Consider the following 17,542-nt stretch of genomic DNA (forward strand, 5'->3'; position numbering starts at 1 on the left):
TGTCTCATTGTGTCATACGGATTACTGTTAATTTATTATGCTGATCTGTGGATTGATAGTTTAAGACTGTTCTCAGTCACCAGTTGTTTTAATTATGACAGACTGATTTATTAAAATGGTTCACAGGTGATCTGTAGTTTATGTTCATGGTTTATCCTCCATTTTATATGTATTTTCATGTAAATCAGCATCATATCAGTTTGACCTGTCCCCTCAACTACAGAGGCTATGAATTGTGTTTGACAATAGTTCAAACAAACAGAAGAAGTTTGTGCTCTAGAGAAAGGATCAGCACTCAGTGAATAACCTAAGCCCTATGATAAGCTATTATGGCAAGGCTTAACTATACAAACCAGTGAGCAGTGATAACTAATATGTCTTTGGGGTCATCGGGTGGGAACCTCCTTTCACCAGTGTTTCGTCTAGTTGGTCCCACGACACCTCCAGGAGGCTAGACAGTGATCTCTAGCGTCCCAGAGACACTCCCCTAATGCCAGGTCTCACTGCTCCCCACACCAACCCAACAACCTCCTTTACCTTACTTACACATGGCTTTCTCAGCCCAAACAGCACTGCCACCTTCAACCAAACCCAGGCTCCGTACATGCGAGCTCCAGGTAGAGACAGTGCTGATACTACCTTTCCTAGCACATTCACCATACTCTATTTCACACGCTACATAGCATAACTACAATATAAGCTAAAGTAGGAGGAGTGGCTGCTTGCTGAAGAGGCAGAGAGATGCTTTAACCATATTTGCTAAATAATATACACTAAAGTTATCATTCTGTATGCTTTAACGTGGCTAAGAGTCATAACTCATGTCCAGAGCAAAAAACTCTCGTGTTAAGAACATGCCTGGCCCGAAAATCAACAAAGTATTTTCGACACAGCCCCGGGCTAGAAAGGCCACTAGCATCGAAGCTAACGTTAGCCGCGAAGCCAACAGCGAGGTTACAACGAACAGGATGGCTGGAGACAACGCGGAGATACTGAGTGAAATTTGCAGCATGAACGAAGGTCTGCAACAGAAAATACAGAAGGTGGGAGATGACGTGACAGCCATAGATAACCTGGACTCACTGAAATCGGACGTGGCTAAGCTAGGCTCCAGAACCAGCGAGGCCGGGGATCAGATCTCACAGCTGGAAGATGAGAAAAGCCAACTGGTCTACCTGACGCGGAGCATGGATGGCAAGATAACACAGCTCGAGGCTCGCCTCGAGTACCAGGAAAACTACAGCAGGAGAAGCAATATCCGGATCAAAGGAATACCAGAAGGCACAGAAAATGGGAATAAAGTGATGGACTGTGTGACAGACGTGTTGCGGTGTCTGTTTACGAGCACTTCAGAAAACGTGGAAAAAACATGACCATCGAGAGGGCACACTGGATACCCTCAACAAGACGTAACCCACAGGACCGCCAAATCGCCGGACCCCACCATGTCCTGGCGAGATTTCTGCGGCCAAGGACCTGGGGACATTTCAGTGGAAAGGTGTCAAAGTGGATTTCTTCCCGGACTTCACGAAAGATGTTCAGGACAAGAGAAACAAATTCACAGAGGTCAGACGTCTATGCATGAAACGTGGACTGCAATACTCAGTGCAGTACCTGGCAGTGTTTTGGGTGACAGTTGGTGAAACGAGGCACCGCTTTGAGGACGCAGCGGCAGCAAGGAGGTGTATTGACAACCATCACCCGGCTGAGGAAGCTAAATAGACCGGAGCTCAATAGGGACAGGACAGTGTTGATTCACACCATGCTAAGTTCCGAAATTTGTAACTGGGACATTATGTAAGTACAAGACTCACTGCATAGGGCTACACACACACTAATATGGTGTGGTTTGTGTGGACATCTCTAATTCAGCTGCAAAAGCAGCTGCTTTTTGTTAAAATACTGAATATGCTTCTTCATTTTATAGACCTTATTTCAAGTATTTGTGTTTTCATAGTTTATATTCTTCATTGGTGAGCTAAATGTTTAATGTTTGGAAACACTCAGGCAGTTTGATTTATGTAGTGTTATGACTTTTATGCTTACTCTGCAAATAGATGGGGTATTTTAAACCCATTCAGAAAGTTGTATTTGTTTGACGGCTATATTTTAGACAAAAAATATGGCGGTTAATTTATACTTATAATACAGTTAAAGCGTCACCACTCGGAAGACTCAGGACATGTCATGTGGACCACAGGTTTGATGTCTGGGGTGGGAGAGGGGTATGAATCGGGGGTTTGTTATTTGTAATGGGGAAGAATGCCAGTCATGTTATTTTCTTTTTGTTCTGCACTGTATAGGACTGACAGGGTTTGTAGTTCATCAGTTCACATGTCAGATAATCACACAGCAAGGTGGAAATGGGAACCAGTATTGAAGGAGCTATGTCATTAGTTTGATCAGTTTATTATTTTTGTTTTGTGTTGTTTTATTTTTATTTATTTATTTTTGTGGGTAAACACTAGGGGCACCAGACAGTAGGGGATATAGGTAGCCAGGTGTTAGAGGCAGGTGATGCACCGGGAAGGGGAAATGGTTTTTTTTACCAGCAGGACAAAGCAGAGAGGCAGCGTGGTTTTTGAACATGTTTGTTTGCTGTTGAAAGCTGAAAATAAGCCTTCTGAATGGAGCTACTGGCCTGGAAAATGAATTCTTTGACTGCCTGAGTAAGCCTAACTCACCTGGTGCATTTGTGGCCCTTTGTGAGTGGATTTTGAATTTTCTTAAATTTTGATATTTTTTGAAGGAGCTCTTATTTTTGTCTTTTTTGCCCTTTGAACAAATGGCCACAACATAAAGTAAAAAACCACCCTTGGAATAACCCACTGTAAACCCAACCTCGGAACAAGAAAACAGGAAAGGAGGATCATTTATTGGAAAAACTGATTCTCTGGATTTCATGAATGAATGCGCATTGGAGGCGCACGGAAAGGAAAGCCCTCACCGACAAGCCAAACAAAGGACCTGCAGCCATGCAATATCAAGGCACAGCAAAGCCAGAAGGAGCCACATCACAGCCAAGAAACATCGCACAGAGATGGTATGTGCATGAGACAAACATTGACTGTAAAGCCGTATTGGAAAGCGGCGCAACGATTGGAGTTGACTGTCATGTTCTCACTGCTCAGTATTGTCTTTTGGCGTTGTCAGTTGTGTCGGACATGAATGAGACTGGTGCTGATTATTTGAATTGTTGTTGCTGTGCTTATTTGTGGGCCTTATTAGCGTGAAATGTCACGTAATATGTGTCGGTGTGGTTGTTGATGCTGCTGCGCAAGTGGTTGCGGACTGAGCGATACATTGTTTCTGTTTGGTCCTATAGGTTCCGGTTGTGGTGTGATATATTGTTTCAATTAAGTTTCTATATAGTTTGTGGATGTGGTATTGCATAGCCTACATTGAAAGAAGTGTGCACTGAGCTTGATGTTGCTTCCATAAATTGTTTATGGCTATGCTGCAAAGTTTGACGCGTGTGTTAAAGAGGAAGCACACACAATGTCTGACGTTACTAATGCAAAGCCAGACGGTAACATGTCCATGCCAGCTGAAGAAAGAGACATCAAAGGCACTGCAAAGGGTCTGGCATACCGCATAGAAAGGTATCAAGCAGCAAGAAAATCAAAATGCAAGCAAGCAAGCAAACTTATGAAAGGTCTTCGGATGCTTATGGAATCAAAGGAAAATGTCACTGATGTGCAATATGAATTGTCCACTTTCATCAAATGCTGTGATGAAGCAAAGGAGGAGCATGAGTCTTTCTTAAGCTTGCCTATACCCCAGGATGAAGTGGAAAGACAAAACAAGTGGTTTCACACACAAATGACAATCTATAATGACTTTGTAGAAAATGTGAAAAAGTGGCTTGTTGATGCTGGTCAGCCATATGCACAACCTGATGTTGAGTGCTCTGAACATGTTGATGTTGATAATGAGGAAATTGGACCTGGGGATAGTGTTTCTAACATCTCACGCTCTAAATCAAGCCATGTAAAAGCTTCATCTCAGTTATCACGTATCTCTATCTTTTCTCCTTGGCGTTCAGTCCCTGCTAGGCAAAAATCCTTGGCTTTTACTCTTTTTACTCTTTTATTTCCCTTTTTTAATCTAATTTTTAGTTTTTTAAACTGAGCCCTTACTATTTCCTTTGTTTTATTTATTATGATATTTGTGTATGATTATTTTATATTTCAATAACTGTACAGCGCTTTGGTCAGCTGAGGTTGTTTTTAAATGTGCTTTATAAATAAAGTTTGACTTGACTTGACTTGACTCTAAAACATCATCTGCACGCATCAAGGCTGAAGCTGAGATAGCAGCTCTTATGGAACATGTTGCAGCATTGAAGAAAAAACATCTAATAGAGGCACAAGAGGAACAACTGAGGAAGGAAAAGGAAAGACTGGAGTTGGAAACTGAGATGGCAGCTGCTAATGCTAAAATCAGTGTATTGGAAGCTAATGCATCAAGGAGTGGTTCAAGAGTGTTAGATGGAATGCACTCTTATTTTGAAAAGGCTAATGCTCAACCCATCAGTAATCTCAATCCTACTGCAGCTTCTTACATTCTTGAAAAAGAGCTAACTGACATCTTACCTCCACCACTGGTTGTTCGTCCAAAGGAAAGGACACAGGAACAGATTCCAAAAACATCAGTAAAAACCAACGTCCAGACTCAGGTGACAAATCAAGTGCAAGAAACTCATTTGAGGTCCAGCATGCAGGCCCACGCTGATGTACAGAGAAGCTCAGTGGGCCATGTTCACTCTCAAACTCCAATGCTGAGGGATAACAGTCAAAATGACATTATCAATATCATGCAAAGACAAAATGACATCACTACTTTAGTAGTCCAACAGAATCTTTTTTCTTCTCTCCCACCAAGAGACATTCCACTGTTTACCAGAGATCCTCTTCAGTACCAAGCTTTTATGAGAGCATTTGAAAATGGAGTGGAGGGAAAAACAAACAACCTTGGCGACTGCTTGCACTATCTTGAACAGTACACCAGGGGGCAGCCGTGAGATATAGTGCAAAGCTGCCAACATCTTCCTCCAGATCAAGGATACCAGAGAGCCAAAAATCTTCTTCGAGAACATTTTGGAAATGAACAAAAGATAACCTCTGCTTATATGGACAAAGTTTTCAGCTGGACACCTATTAAAGGTGAAGATGTTCAAGCATTGCAAGCCTTTGCCCTCTTTCTTCGTGGATGCTGCAATGCAACAGAAAATATCATGTATATGAAGGAATTGGATTTGCCATCAAACATGAGAAGCATTGTGCTGAAGTTGCCCTATAAGCTTAGAGAAAAGTGGAGAAATATCGTCTGTGACCTGCAAGAGCGGCGAGGGCAGAGGGCTTTGTTTTCAGATCTCGTCAGTTTTATTGAAGAACAAGTCAGGATTGTATCAGATCCCTTGTTTGGCAACATTCATGATACACAACCTATAACTTCAACTAAAGGTTTCACTCCAAGGCAAATAAAGGAAACAAAAAGGCACAAAAGAAGCAGTTTGCCACCAATGTTACTGAAATAGAGGGAAAAGCTAAGTCACCGTGGACAGAGAAAAAGGAAAGCTCTTCCTCCACCTCTACTTATCAAGGCTGTTTGTTCTGTAAAAAAAGTGGTCACTCCTTGGACAAGTGCTCACAGTTTAAAGGGAAAATTCAGCGTGATAAGATCAGCTTCATCAAGGAGAAGGGAATCTGCTTTGGCTGTTTGCAGATAGGCCACATTAGCAGAGACTGTAGGAGTTGACTGGAGTGTAATGTGTGCAGCCAAAAGCATCCAGGAATTCTCCATATTGAACATCAGGATAAAGGAACATCCACAGAACAATCAGAACAGCCAGGTAAATCAACAGTATGTACTGCAACTGCTGCACCCCAGACATGTGGCCATACTGGGGTCGGTTGTGAGGACGACAGTATCCTTTCTATTGTCCCAGTTCAAGTAAAGTGTCTAAAAGGTGACAAGGTATTGCAGACCTACGCCTTCTTGGACCCTGGCAGTACTGGTACATTCTGCACAGATAGTCTGGCTCAGAGGTTGAATGTGAGCAGACGAAGATCCCGCATTCTGTTAAGAACAATGGGTCAGGAAAAGACTGTGGACAGTCATGTGATATCAGGTTTGGCAGTGTCTGGACTGGACAGGAACAACTTCATTGAGCTGCCTGAAGTTTTCACACAAAAATGCATGCCTGTGACAAAGCTCAATATTCCCAAGCAGGAAGATGTCAATCAATGGCCATATCTGAGGGATATTGAACTCCATGAAATTGACTCTGATATAGACTTGCTCATTGGAACCAATGCATCTGAAGTGATGGAACCATGGGAACTGGTTAATAGCCAGGGAGGCGGACCCTATGCGGTGAGAACCAAAGTGGGATGGGTTCTTAATGGTCCACTTCGAGGTGGAAGTGACGGCGGGAAACAAACTAGCTGTTCTGCTATAACCACCAATCGAATTTCTATTGCAAACATTGAGGAAATGCTAGTTAATCAATATAACCATGATTTCAGTTAGTGTCATCAGAGGAACAGGCTGAAATGTCAAGAGAAGACATTAAGTTCATGAATATTGCTGACAGCTCAGCAGTGCTGAAAGATGGCCATTACACCCTTGACTTACCTTTCAGGCATGAAAATTCCATCCTACCAAACAACCGCTGTATTGCAGAACAGCGCTTGATGAGCCCGAAGAGGAAGTTTGGAAAAAATGAGAGGTTTAAAGAGGAATATACATCTTTTCTCAGTGATGTAATTGACCAAGGCTATGCTGAGATTGTTCCAGCAAAAGAACTGAATCAGAACGATGGAAAGGTCTGGTATATTCCACACCATGGTGTATACCACCCCAGGAAAGGAAAGTTGAGAGTGGTGGAACATCACTAAATTGTCAATTGTCAATTGTTACCAGGTCCCAATCTGACAAACTCCCTCATTGGTGTCCTTATCAGATTCCAACAGGAGCCAATTGCAGTGACAGCTGATATTCAGGCGATGTTCCATCAGGTCCGAGTCTCAGCCAAAACCATCAACTTTCTCCCTTTTCTGTGGTGGCCTCAGGGTGACACTAAGCAAGCGCCAGTGAAATATCGCATGACCGTTCACCTGTTTGGAGCTGTGTCATCATCGAGCTGTGCCAATTATGCACTAAGGAAAACGGCAGATGACAACCAGCCTCACTTTTCTCCTGAAGTGGTCAGTACCATCAACCGCAATTTCTACGTGGATGATTGCTTAAAGTCCTTGTCTTCGGAAGAAGAAGCAATACAGATAGTGAAAGACCTGACTAAACTCTGTCGCAAAGGAGGATTTAACCTCTCAAAGTGGATGAGCAACAGCAGCACGGTTTTAACATCAATTCCAGAGGAAAGCAAGGTAAAGGAAATGAAAGAGCTCGATTTGGACAAGGACAGGCTTCCACTGGAGAGCACACTTGGACTCCAGTGGTGTGTGGACTCAGACAAGTTCAAGTTCAGAACTGCAGTGAAAGAACGACCACAGACAAGAAGAGGTATATTGTCAGTTGTCAGTTCTCTGTATGACCCCTTGGGATTTCTTGCCCCTTTCACTCTGCCAGCCAAGTTAATATTACAGGAGCTGTGTAAGAGGAGTTATGGATGGGACGAAAAAATTCCACAGCCCTTCTCGCAACAGTGGTTTGACTGGCTACAAGGTCTTGGAAAGATATTGGAGTTTAAGGTTGATCGTTGTTTTAAACCAAAGAATTTTGGAAAATCCATCAGTGCACAGTTGCACCACTTTTGTGATGCCAGTCAGGAGGGATATCGTGCGGTGTCTTTTCTGAGGTTGGAGAACAGTGACAAAAGGCTGTATGTTGCATTCCTCTTTGGAAAGGCCAGAGTTGCTCCAATAAAACAAACCACTATTCCCCGGATGGAACTTACAGCAGCTGTCCTCGCTGTGCGTGTGGATAGGATGCTACAGAGAGAGCTGCAACTTCAACTGCAGAGATCAACGTTTTGGACAGACAGCACAACAGTCCTCAAATACATCAGCAATGAAACCAAGCGCTTCCACACCTTTGTTGCAAATAGAACAGCTGTCATAAGAGAAGCAAGTGATGTTGAACAATGGAGATATATTGGTTCTAAGGAGAATCCAGCTGATGAGGCATCCAGAGGGATGAAAGTGGATGACTTCCTAGCCAGCAAAAGGTGGATTCATGGACCAGAGTTTCTCTCTAAGCCAGAGGAGGAATGGCCTAAATCTAATCTGGATTTCAGTGTGATTTCTTCAGATGACCCAGAGGTCAAGGGAGACCTGTCAGTTAACTTCATCACAAAAGACACAGAGAATCACACCAATTATTTGATCAACTACTTCTCAACTTGGATGAAGCTGAAAACAACTGTGGCTTGGTTTCTGAGACTGAAACAACTGCTCAAACAACTGACACAGAAAAGAAAGAAAATCTATATTGCCATCAGCATAATCAATCAATCAATCAATCAATTTTATTTATAAAGCCCAATATCACAAATCACAATTTGCCTCACAGGGCTTTACAGCATACGACATCCCTCTGTCCTTATGACCCTCACAGCTGATCAGGAAAAACTCCCCAAAAAACCCTTTAACGGGGAAAAAAAACGGTAGAAACCTCAGGAAGAGCAACTGAGGAGGGATCCCTCTTCCAGGACGGACAGACGTGCAATAGATGTCGTACAGAACAGATCAGCATAATAAATTAACAATAATCCGCATAATTGAGAATGACCCAGAGAAACAAAGGACAACATTGGAGAAAAGAATGCACAACTTCAAAACCACAGTCAGCAGACAAGGTTTGTGTCCTGAAGATTATGCTAAGGCAGAGCTGGCAATTATTAGTTTTGTGCAAGGTCAAAGGTTCAAGGATGAAATTGCCTCATTGAAAGCTGGCAGAAATGTCAAGAAGAACAGTCAACTGTACAAACTTGATCCGGTATGGGAAGACGGAGTACTGAGAGTGGGTGGTCATTTGAGCAGAGCTGCAATGCCGGAGGAAAGTAAACACCCTGTGATCCTGTCCAAGGATCTATATGTTTCCATGCTTATTCTGTACCACATACATCAACAGCTGGGACACGGAAGAAGGAATCACATGCTGTGCCATCTCAGGAAAAAATACTGGATAACAAATGCCAACACTGCTGCAAGGAAGGTCATATCCAAATGTGTCACATGCAGACGCCATAGAGGAAAGGTTGTCGAACAAAAGATGGCAAACTTACCAAAGGAGAGAGTCTTACCTGATGAAGCACCATTTAGCAACGTGGGGGTAGACTACTTTGGTCCCATCAATGTCAAAAGAGGAAGAAATATTCTCAAAAGACATCTTCACCTGCTTAACCAGCAGAGCTGTGCATCTGGAGGTAGCATACACTCTAGATACAGATTCATGTATAAATGCCATAAGAAGATTCATCTGTAGAAGGGGACAAGTATCAAGTATCAGATCTGACAATGGCACAAATTTTGTTGGAGCCAACAGAGAAATGAAGGAAGCTCTGGCTGACTTGAACCACAACAGGATCCAAGGTGCCCTTGTACAAGACGGAGTGACATGGAACTTTAATCCTCCAGCAGCATCACATCATGGTGGCGTCTGGGAGCACCTGATTCGCTCAGTGAGGAGAGTGCTCACTTCTGTTCTCTGCCAAGTAAATGACCAGTCATAACACCTCCCCACCCAAAGAAAATCAAACATTTTCCCCCTACAGAATATGTTTGATTTTAGGAATGAGTCTATGAACGAGACAACGCATCAGCCATAACATTTTCTAAACCCTTTTTATAACGAATTTCAACATCAAAGTCCTGCAGTAATAGGGACCAACGCATAAGGCGTTGATTGTTATTCTGTATCCGAGACAGGAACAGGAGTGGGTTGTGGTCAGAGAATACGACTGGAACTAACATACACTGAAAAATGCTGTAGAGCCAACAACAAAGCCAGGGCCTCTTTCTCGATGGTACTATAGTGGAGCTGGTGTTTGTTGAACTTTTTAGAGAAATAGGCTACAGGATGATCGATGCGAATGTTTATATAAAAGCGAATGAAGATGAATAATGAAATAATAATGAAAAATGGAGATAAGAAAAATAAAAAAAGGAAAATAAAAATCAAAACAATGAATCGGGTAAATATGGTGTCAACTAACCTAATGCTAAGTGTAATCAGTGTGAAGTAGTGTAATGTAAAAATGTGATTGCTAATCAACCTACTACTGAATCAACTTTAATGATCAAAACATTTCTAAACTAAAACACATAAATGTGAATCAGAATAAAACTTAAACGAGTGACTCCTGTGAATTGAAATGGAGGAGTCCACAGATCCATCTGCACGTAGCACCTTACAGCAGATGATACTGTTGATGTAATCAAAGATCTCACACAGGGAACGATGCAACACATAAAAATGCATCAGCAGAACCAGTATGACAGGAGCAAACAGATGCAGTAATGACGCTTTCCATCCACTCAAAGAAAACCAGGACCACAGGTCCATACCTGCTCCAAGTTCAGTGTCACGTCTCTTCTCCAGATGCAACAGGTCATTAAGATGAGCAGCCATATGTGTCATGTTATCAGTGATGTATGTATGTATGTATGTATGTATGTACACCAATCAGTACCCACAATATGACAAACCCCCCCTGGCTGGCCAGGACTAAATCCATAGCCATCCTGTTCTGCAGAGCCGCATTTCTGAGGCCCTGTACTGCTGGTGTGAGTGAGCCGAATCCTGTAGCCACGTTGTCTGTGAGATTTTCCAAGTCCACAGCTACAGCATCAATCTTGTGTGCATTGTTTACTGTTCCCCACCTTCGCAGGAAACCCCCAAAACCCTTCTCCACAGGGGGCACCCTTACCACAGCTCGTCTTGCTCTGTGCGGTGGGTAGTAGTGATCATAGTCTGTGTGAAAATGAGTCAAATCAGGAACAATAGTCACAGCAGGCAGCAACTTAGCCAAGTAGCACCTGCCACACCATCCAAGCTGAAGGGCCTGATGAACATGTCTGCCACACACCCAGACATGTTGTCTGAGCGATCCATACCCATCACTGGATGTCAGTAAGCCATCTCCGTCACCAAAAGCACCTGGAACGAACCGTTCCACCTGCGAGCTTTCCAGTTCTTTCGTCTCAGATCTCTCACCACAACATAGTTGCCTGCATTGAGATCATGCAGCTTCCCTTCCGCTGGTTTGGGCAGGGCAGCTTTCACCTGTTGGTGGATTTCAGACAAAACAGAGGACAAGGTTGCACAATATTATAACATTTCATCCTTGCAGTGACCAGTGTCTGGCAACTGCCTTTTAACGGGCCCAATCCCAGTATTGAGAGGTCTGCCAAACAAGATCTAAAATGGACTGAATCCATTTCTGCTCCTCCTTCTAGCCCTCATGTTCATCAATACAATAGGAAGAGCTTTTGTCCATGACATCTTAGTCTCCTCACACACTTTCACAAGTTTGTTTTTAAAGTTGCATTTTCTCTCTCAAATGCCCCTCCAGAGGCTGGGTGATATGTGTCAGATCAACACTCACCAACTCACCAATTGGAATTTCCCACCTGGGAATTATCAGAGTCATCAAAGCCTTCGCCACTGCTGCTGCATCCTGTTTAGCTGTGGGAAAAGCTTCAACCCATTTTGAAAACATGCACACAATCACCAAAACAAACGTTTTTTCCCTTTGCTTGTTGTTAGTTCAATGATAACCATTTGCAAGTGATCAAAAGTATTAGTATAAAAAGGTATACTATGAAGTATAGTAGGACAGATCACACATCTTTTGTAAAACTCTGTGGCATAACTGGAAAACCCTCTTGTAAACCAGTATCTACGTATCTCATCAACCATTCCCCCCTTTGACACGTATTCCAAACCATGTGTCAGTTTAGCAAAGAAATGGAAAAGATAGCGAGGGAGACAGGGCAGGCCATCAGGGCCCGTCCACACTTTAACATCCACAGTACATCCTGCTTTTTTCTAAACGGCCTTCTCCGCCGGAGAGGCCCTTATCTGCAGGTCTGTTATCTCAGCCGTAGCCACGACTGTAGGAGTAGAAGCAGGGGTTAGTGAGGTAGCATGCAAGGCTAAAGACAATGGCTGCACATGATGAGCAATAGTTTTCCCCCGTTAAAGTTAAGAAATCCCTATTCTTCCAAATTTGTCCAAAATCATGAACCACACCCCAAGCATATCTGCTGTCTGTGTAAATATTTACAGATTTGCCCTCTGCCAGTTTACATGCCTCTGTCAGAGCCACCAATTCAGCCGCTGTAGCTGAATGTGAGGATGACAAAGGATGTGTGATCACTGTCTCCTGCTGTGTTGTGATGACAAAACCTGAAACATTTTTACCAGTGCTAGGGTCTCTCGAAGCTGATCCATCTACAAAGATTCAAATCAGCGTTGGCAATCAGTGTGTCTCTCAAATCTGGCCTGGGAGAGCAAGCAGAAGTTATCACAGACACACAGTCATGTGTGTCAACTGCAGCAACACTATCAAGTTTAGATGAAAAATAAGCTACAGGTCGTTGTTTCCCCCCATGTGCTTGTAACAGTACAGAAGTCATGTACCCACCCTTTTCGTCAACAGTCTGGGTAAATGGTTGTGTACAGTCAGGCAGTCCAAGAGTAGGAGGTGTTTGCAAAGAAAGTTTCAAATCAACAAAAGATTTCTCTGCGTCAGGAGTCCAAATGACACGATCAGATGGTTTCAGGCCTTTCCCATGAGCAATTGCTGCTAATGGTGCCTCAATTTCAGTGTAATTAGGAAGAGCTCACGTGACCCAGGAATGTGACCTCTTGTACAACAAACTGTAGCTTTGACAGGCTGGCTTTATGGCCCTGTTCAACCAAATGAGTCAGCAAGGCGAGGGTGTCTTTAACACAGCCCTCTCTGGTTTCACTCGCAACCAAAATGTCATCAACACACTGCAACAAAGCACTACCTTTAGGCAGTACAAGAGTTTCCAAACTATCTCTCAAAGCAGAATTTCAAATCAAAATGCAAAGCAGAATTGACTCTTGGTGTACTGGAACAGTCAAAAAAAAAACATTTGACAGTTTAACAACTGAAAACCACTTGCTATCAGCTGGAACTTGGGACAGAATTGTATATGGATTTTGGGACCGCAGGCTCCCTGGCCTGCACAGCAGCGTTCACAGCTTGCAGGTTTTGCACAAATCTCCACTCTGCAGATTCGCCATCAAGTCGTATTTTACACATAGGAAATATGGGCGTTCTCACAGGAGAGTCTGCACATGGAACAATCACGCCCGCTTTCAACAGATCATCAAACACAAGTTTGATGCCTTCAACTGCTTCACGTCTGAGAGGATATTGATTACGACAGGGTCTGTTGTCCGATTTAGGTGTGATTATCACAGGCTCACAGTTGTTTTATCAGACCAACATCAACCAATCAGTCAATTTTATTTGTAAAGCCCAATATCACAAAAAACAATTTGCCTCACAGGGCACATCATGTTTACTTTTGGCCCAGAGATAAGCGGGAACCTGCTGTAGCTCTGGGATGTCTGCAACAGATTTAACCATGCACATGTCAGTATCAAAACCTTTCTTGTCTGCAAACACGACTGAATGGGAAGTCTCAATGGCACAATTTAGTTTCTTTCTGTACACCCTCATTTCCTCATTAAAATCAATATGAGGATCAATTGTAGACTTCTAGCATGGAGTGGCGTTCAGCTCCCGCACCCACAGATCTAACTGAGCCACGCTCTCCTTTCCATAATTAATCTCCATAATCCTCACGTTGGGAGCGCCATAATCAGGCTCAGTTTTCCTTTTTGAGGTATTGCTCTGTCCAGATCCCATTGTAATCAAACTCTCAGTTTTCTTATTAGTATTAGAAGTAAGTCAAATTTGTGGAAGCAAAAATCAATCTCAAAAAATGCACAAACTTATCACTTTAAAGGATTTTTTTTTTTTACCTTTACCCGAAAAACGCGCACGACTTACACAAAGGGAATAAAGAAAAAACAACGCTTCACTCACTCTGTGTGTTCCACTTTGATAGCAAGTGTCTCTACTTCTCCTTTAACCCAGACAGCTTCTCACCACCTTTTCTTCAGCTTTTAACAGCTGAAATAATCAGGTGTCGTGTTAGGTTCCTAACCTACACTACTTTAGATCCCTGACCTAAACCGAGCTCACCACTTTTCCTGCACTCCGCTTCCCAGAAACGGTGCCTGGCACGTCTGCCGACCTATCTCAGTAGGTGGAAAAGACTTTTCCTGCGCAGTCCTCAAAACTCACCAGAACAGACAGCGAGGTGTTGACAGCCACCAAGTTCGTTGGACCCCAACGGTGAAGGGAATCCCGGTTTTCCAGACATCAGGCCCTCCTCTCAACCTTCCTTTGTGAGGGAGTTTGAGGTGGTAAGAGCCTCAGCTCTTGCTGTGCGCATAGTCTTCACACCTTCAGTCCAGAATTCCAGAATCCACTCACAGATGAAGTCCCTTCGTGGTCGCCAATTTTGTGGTGGCAAAACTACTATTTAATGAGCAGTTTAAAGAAAGTCTTCACACGTCGGCTGTCTTTCTTGAGTTTTAATAAGCATTCATGAATGGAGACACTCACACATACAACCGCATGAACAGTCAGTCAGTCAGTGAGTGCCTAGCAAGTCTTCTCGCCCTGCTATCTTTATAGTTCCCATAACCCATGCACATCAACAGTCAAAATATGTGGCGCCTTGACATTCCTAAAACACAACATCTCTTCAGACTAACAAGGACACTTGTTGTCCTTCCTGGCTCATAATCTTGGTGTCTGAGCCTCCCTGGCTCGTGACCTTGGTGTCTCTCACTGCTGTCACAGTAGGGGTTAAATGAGCAACACACATCATACATCATAGCAATACCAAATACCAGAATTTTCCATCACACTCTATAACCTGCGAGGACAGGACTTTTGGAGATTTCCCCAGCTTAAAGATTGTCTTTCTAAAATGAGTCCTGCGAGCACCAGACTGCATATCCAGTCTGATATATAATTCTAAACTGGAATTGTTTAGTCAACTTCAACTTCCACATCTGGCAGGTCTAATCTACCACCATCTCATAGAGAGATTTAGTGGTACTACTACAGGCCTAAAAGCTGTGTGGGAAAAGGATATAAGTATCACATATGAAAATGATGAGTGGAATAAACTAACTAACTAACTAACTAACTAATGAAGGAGATGCTTAAACCAATGAGAGACGCCAGATCTAAACTTATCCAATTTAAAATAGTTAATAGACTTTATTGGACACCTGTGAGAATGCAAAGGGCAGGACTGAATAATTCGAGCCTCTGCTGGCGATGTCAAACAGGTCAGGGAGATTTTGTCCACATGGTCTTCAGCTGTCCTAATCTAGCCACTTACTGACAAAGGGTTATGGAAAAGATTAATGCTAGTCTGGACACCAGGGTTGATCTCACTCCTGCTCTATGCCTGCTGAACAGTTTAAAAGGTCATGTCAGAATAGATGGGAAGAAAGCACAATGGCCGAAAGTCGCACTTACTACAGCTAAGAGGGTTATACTAAGGCACTGGGCGGAAAGAAATAGACCTACCTACTCTGAATGGTTCACAGCCCTATCAAAAACTGCCTCTCATGAACGATTGATTTACAAAATAAATGGTAAAATGGATATCTATGGAGAGATTTGGGACCCATTTCTAAAACAGATCAGAGAAATGTGAACTAAAATAAAACTGACGTGTATAGCTTTAAACAAGGTCCACAGTGCACAATGTTCGACTGACGGGATGGGGGGGACGGGAGAAAATGATTTCCTTTCAGACCAAGCATTCACTGGGTCAGTTATTTTTGTTTACATGCATATATACTGTATAGGTATGTTTAAGTAATATGCGCAATTTACACATGGGTATACAGTATGCATATAGGTGGACATTTAAGTATATCACTGTATTTTTATTTACGTTGTTTTTTTGTTTCCGTTTGTGCAGCAACCTGTATTTTAACATCAAAGTAGCCCCTATGACTTCTGCTACACTAGCTGCTCATCTGTATCTGCTATCTGCAGTCGTTTTTAGTTTCTGACTTTTGTCCATCAGCTCTTTGTTTTAATTTCTGTGATATGCCACCTGTGGACATATTGGACTGTGCTCGTGTTTGTCTGAAGGAAATAATAAAAATTATAATTGAAAAAAAAACAAAAAACAAAAAAACCCTTCCTCTTCCTTGATTTCCTCCTGAGAGGAAGTGGATCTCTCCACCTGATCTCAAGGAGTTATGTGCCCTGTTTAGTAGTTCCCCCTGCTGCCCCCAACTGACATTATTCCTCCTCATCCAAATCCACTGACTAGATCTAGCTGCTTCATCTGACATTTCCTTCACTGTCTTCCTCAAACTCTGTCCCCGCACTCTGAGTTCCCCCAGGAGTGAGACAGCTGATCTTGCTATGAATCCCCTACACCCCACTTCCACTGGACAAATCCTAGTCTTCCATCCTCGCTGCTCAGCTTCTGCTCCTGAAATTTAAATCTATGAAATTCAGCAAACATGAAAAGTTTATCTAAAACATCATCTTGTTGAGTCAACATCTTAACCAATCAGCTGTTAGATCAGGTGAGAGCCAGGCAGCGCAGTTGGTGGAGAGCAGCTGCAGCGCCTGGATCTAAAAACTGCGGCCGCCTCGCTCTCGTGGTATTATCGGCGTCCACTTTTGTAATACGTCAGAGCAAGTCGCGATGAAGTCGGACACAAAACTAACCAGCATGCATTATGCTCGCTCGCTGGTGATCGAATCTGTGCAGGCCTGGCTCACCTCGAACAAACCTATTGTTTTGTCCCCTCTGTTGTGTTTGACAGGATGTTGTTTTATTTTCCTCAACATGTTGATTATAAATTTACCTGTTTCATGAAAATGTGTTATTTTTATTTTCTGCTCTACCAAAACATATCATCATGACGATATCAACCTGATTGTGTTACTTAAAAAATCTCGCTCATGAATCTCAATCTTCTGATCGTTTAAATCTGACAAACTGCTGATCTGGGCCCCGTTTCAGAGATCAGGCTCAACAAACTCTGATCCTGATCTCTGAGCTGACTGATCCTGATCTCTGGGCTGACTGATCCTGATCTCTGGGCTGACTGATCCTGATCTCTGAGCTGACTGATCCTGATCTCTGGGCTGACTGATCCTGATCTCTGAGCTGACTGATCCTGATCTCTGAGCTGACTGATCCTGATCTCTGGGCTGACTGATCCTGATCTCTGGGCTGACTGATCCTGATCTCTGAGCTGACTGATCCTGATCTCTGGGCTGACTGATCCTGATCTCTGAGCTGAGAAACAGAACAGCTGATCAGAATCAGCTCAATCAACTCTGAGTATGTTCAGCCTGAGAGAGGTGCGTTCACAGTGAACACCAACAGACATCATCAGTAGAGTGCAGATAACATGATTCATGATTGATGTCATGTGATGAGGTCATGTGTCTAACATACAGAAACATGTTTCTATC

This window comes from Epinephelus lanceolatus, chromosome 12 (genome assembly GCF_041903045.1).
Source record: "Epinephelus lanceolatus isolate andai-2023 chromosome 12, ASM4190304v1, whole genome shotgun sequence".
Classification (NCBI taxonomy): Eukaryota; Metazoa; Chordata; class Actinopteri; order Perciformes; family Serranidae; genus Epinephelus; species Epinephelus lanceolatus.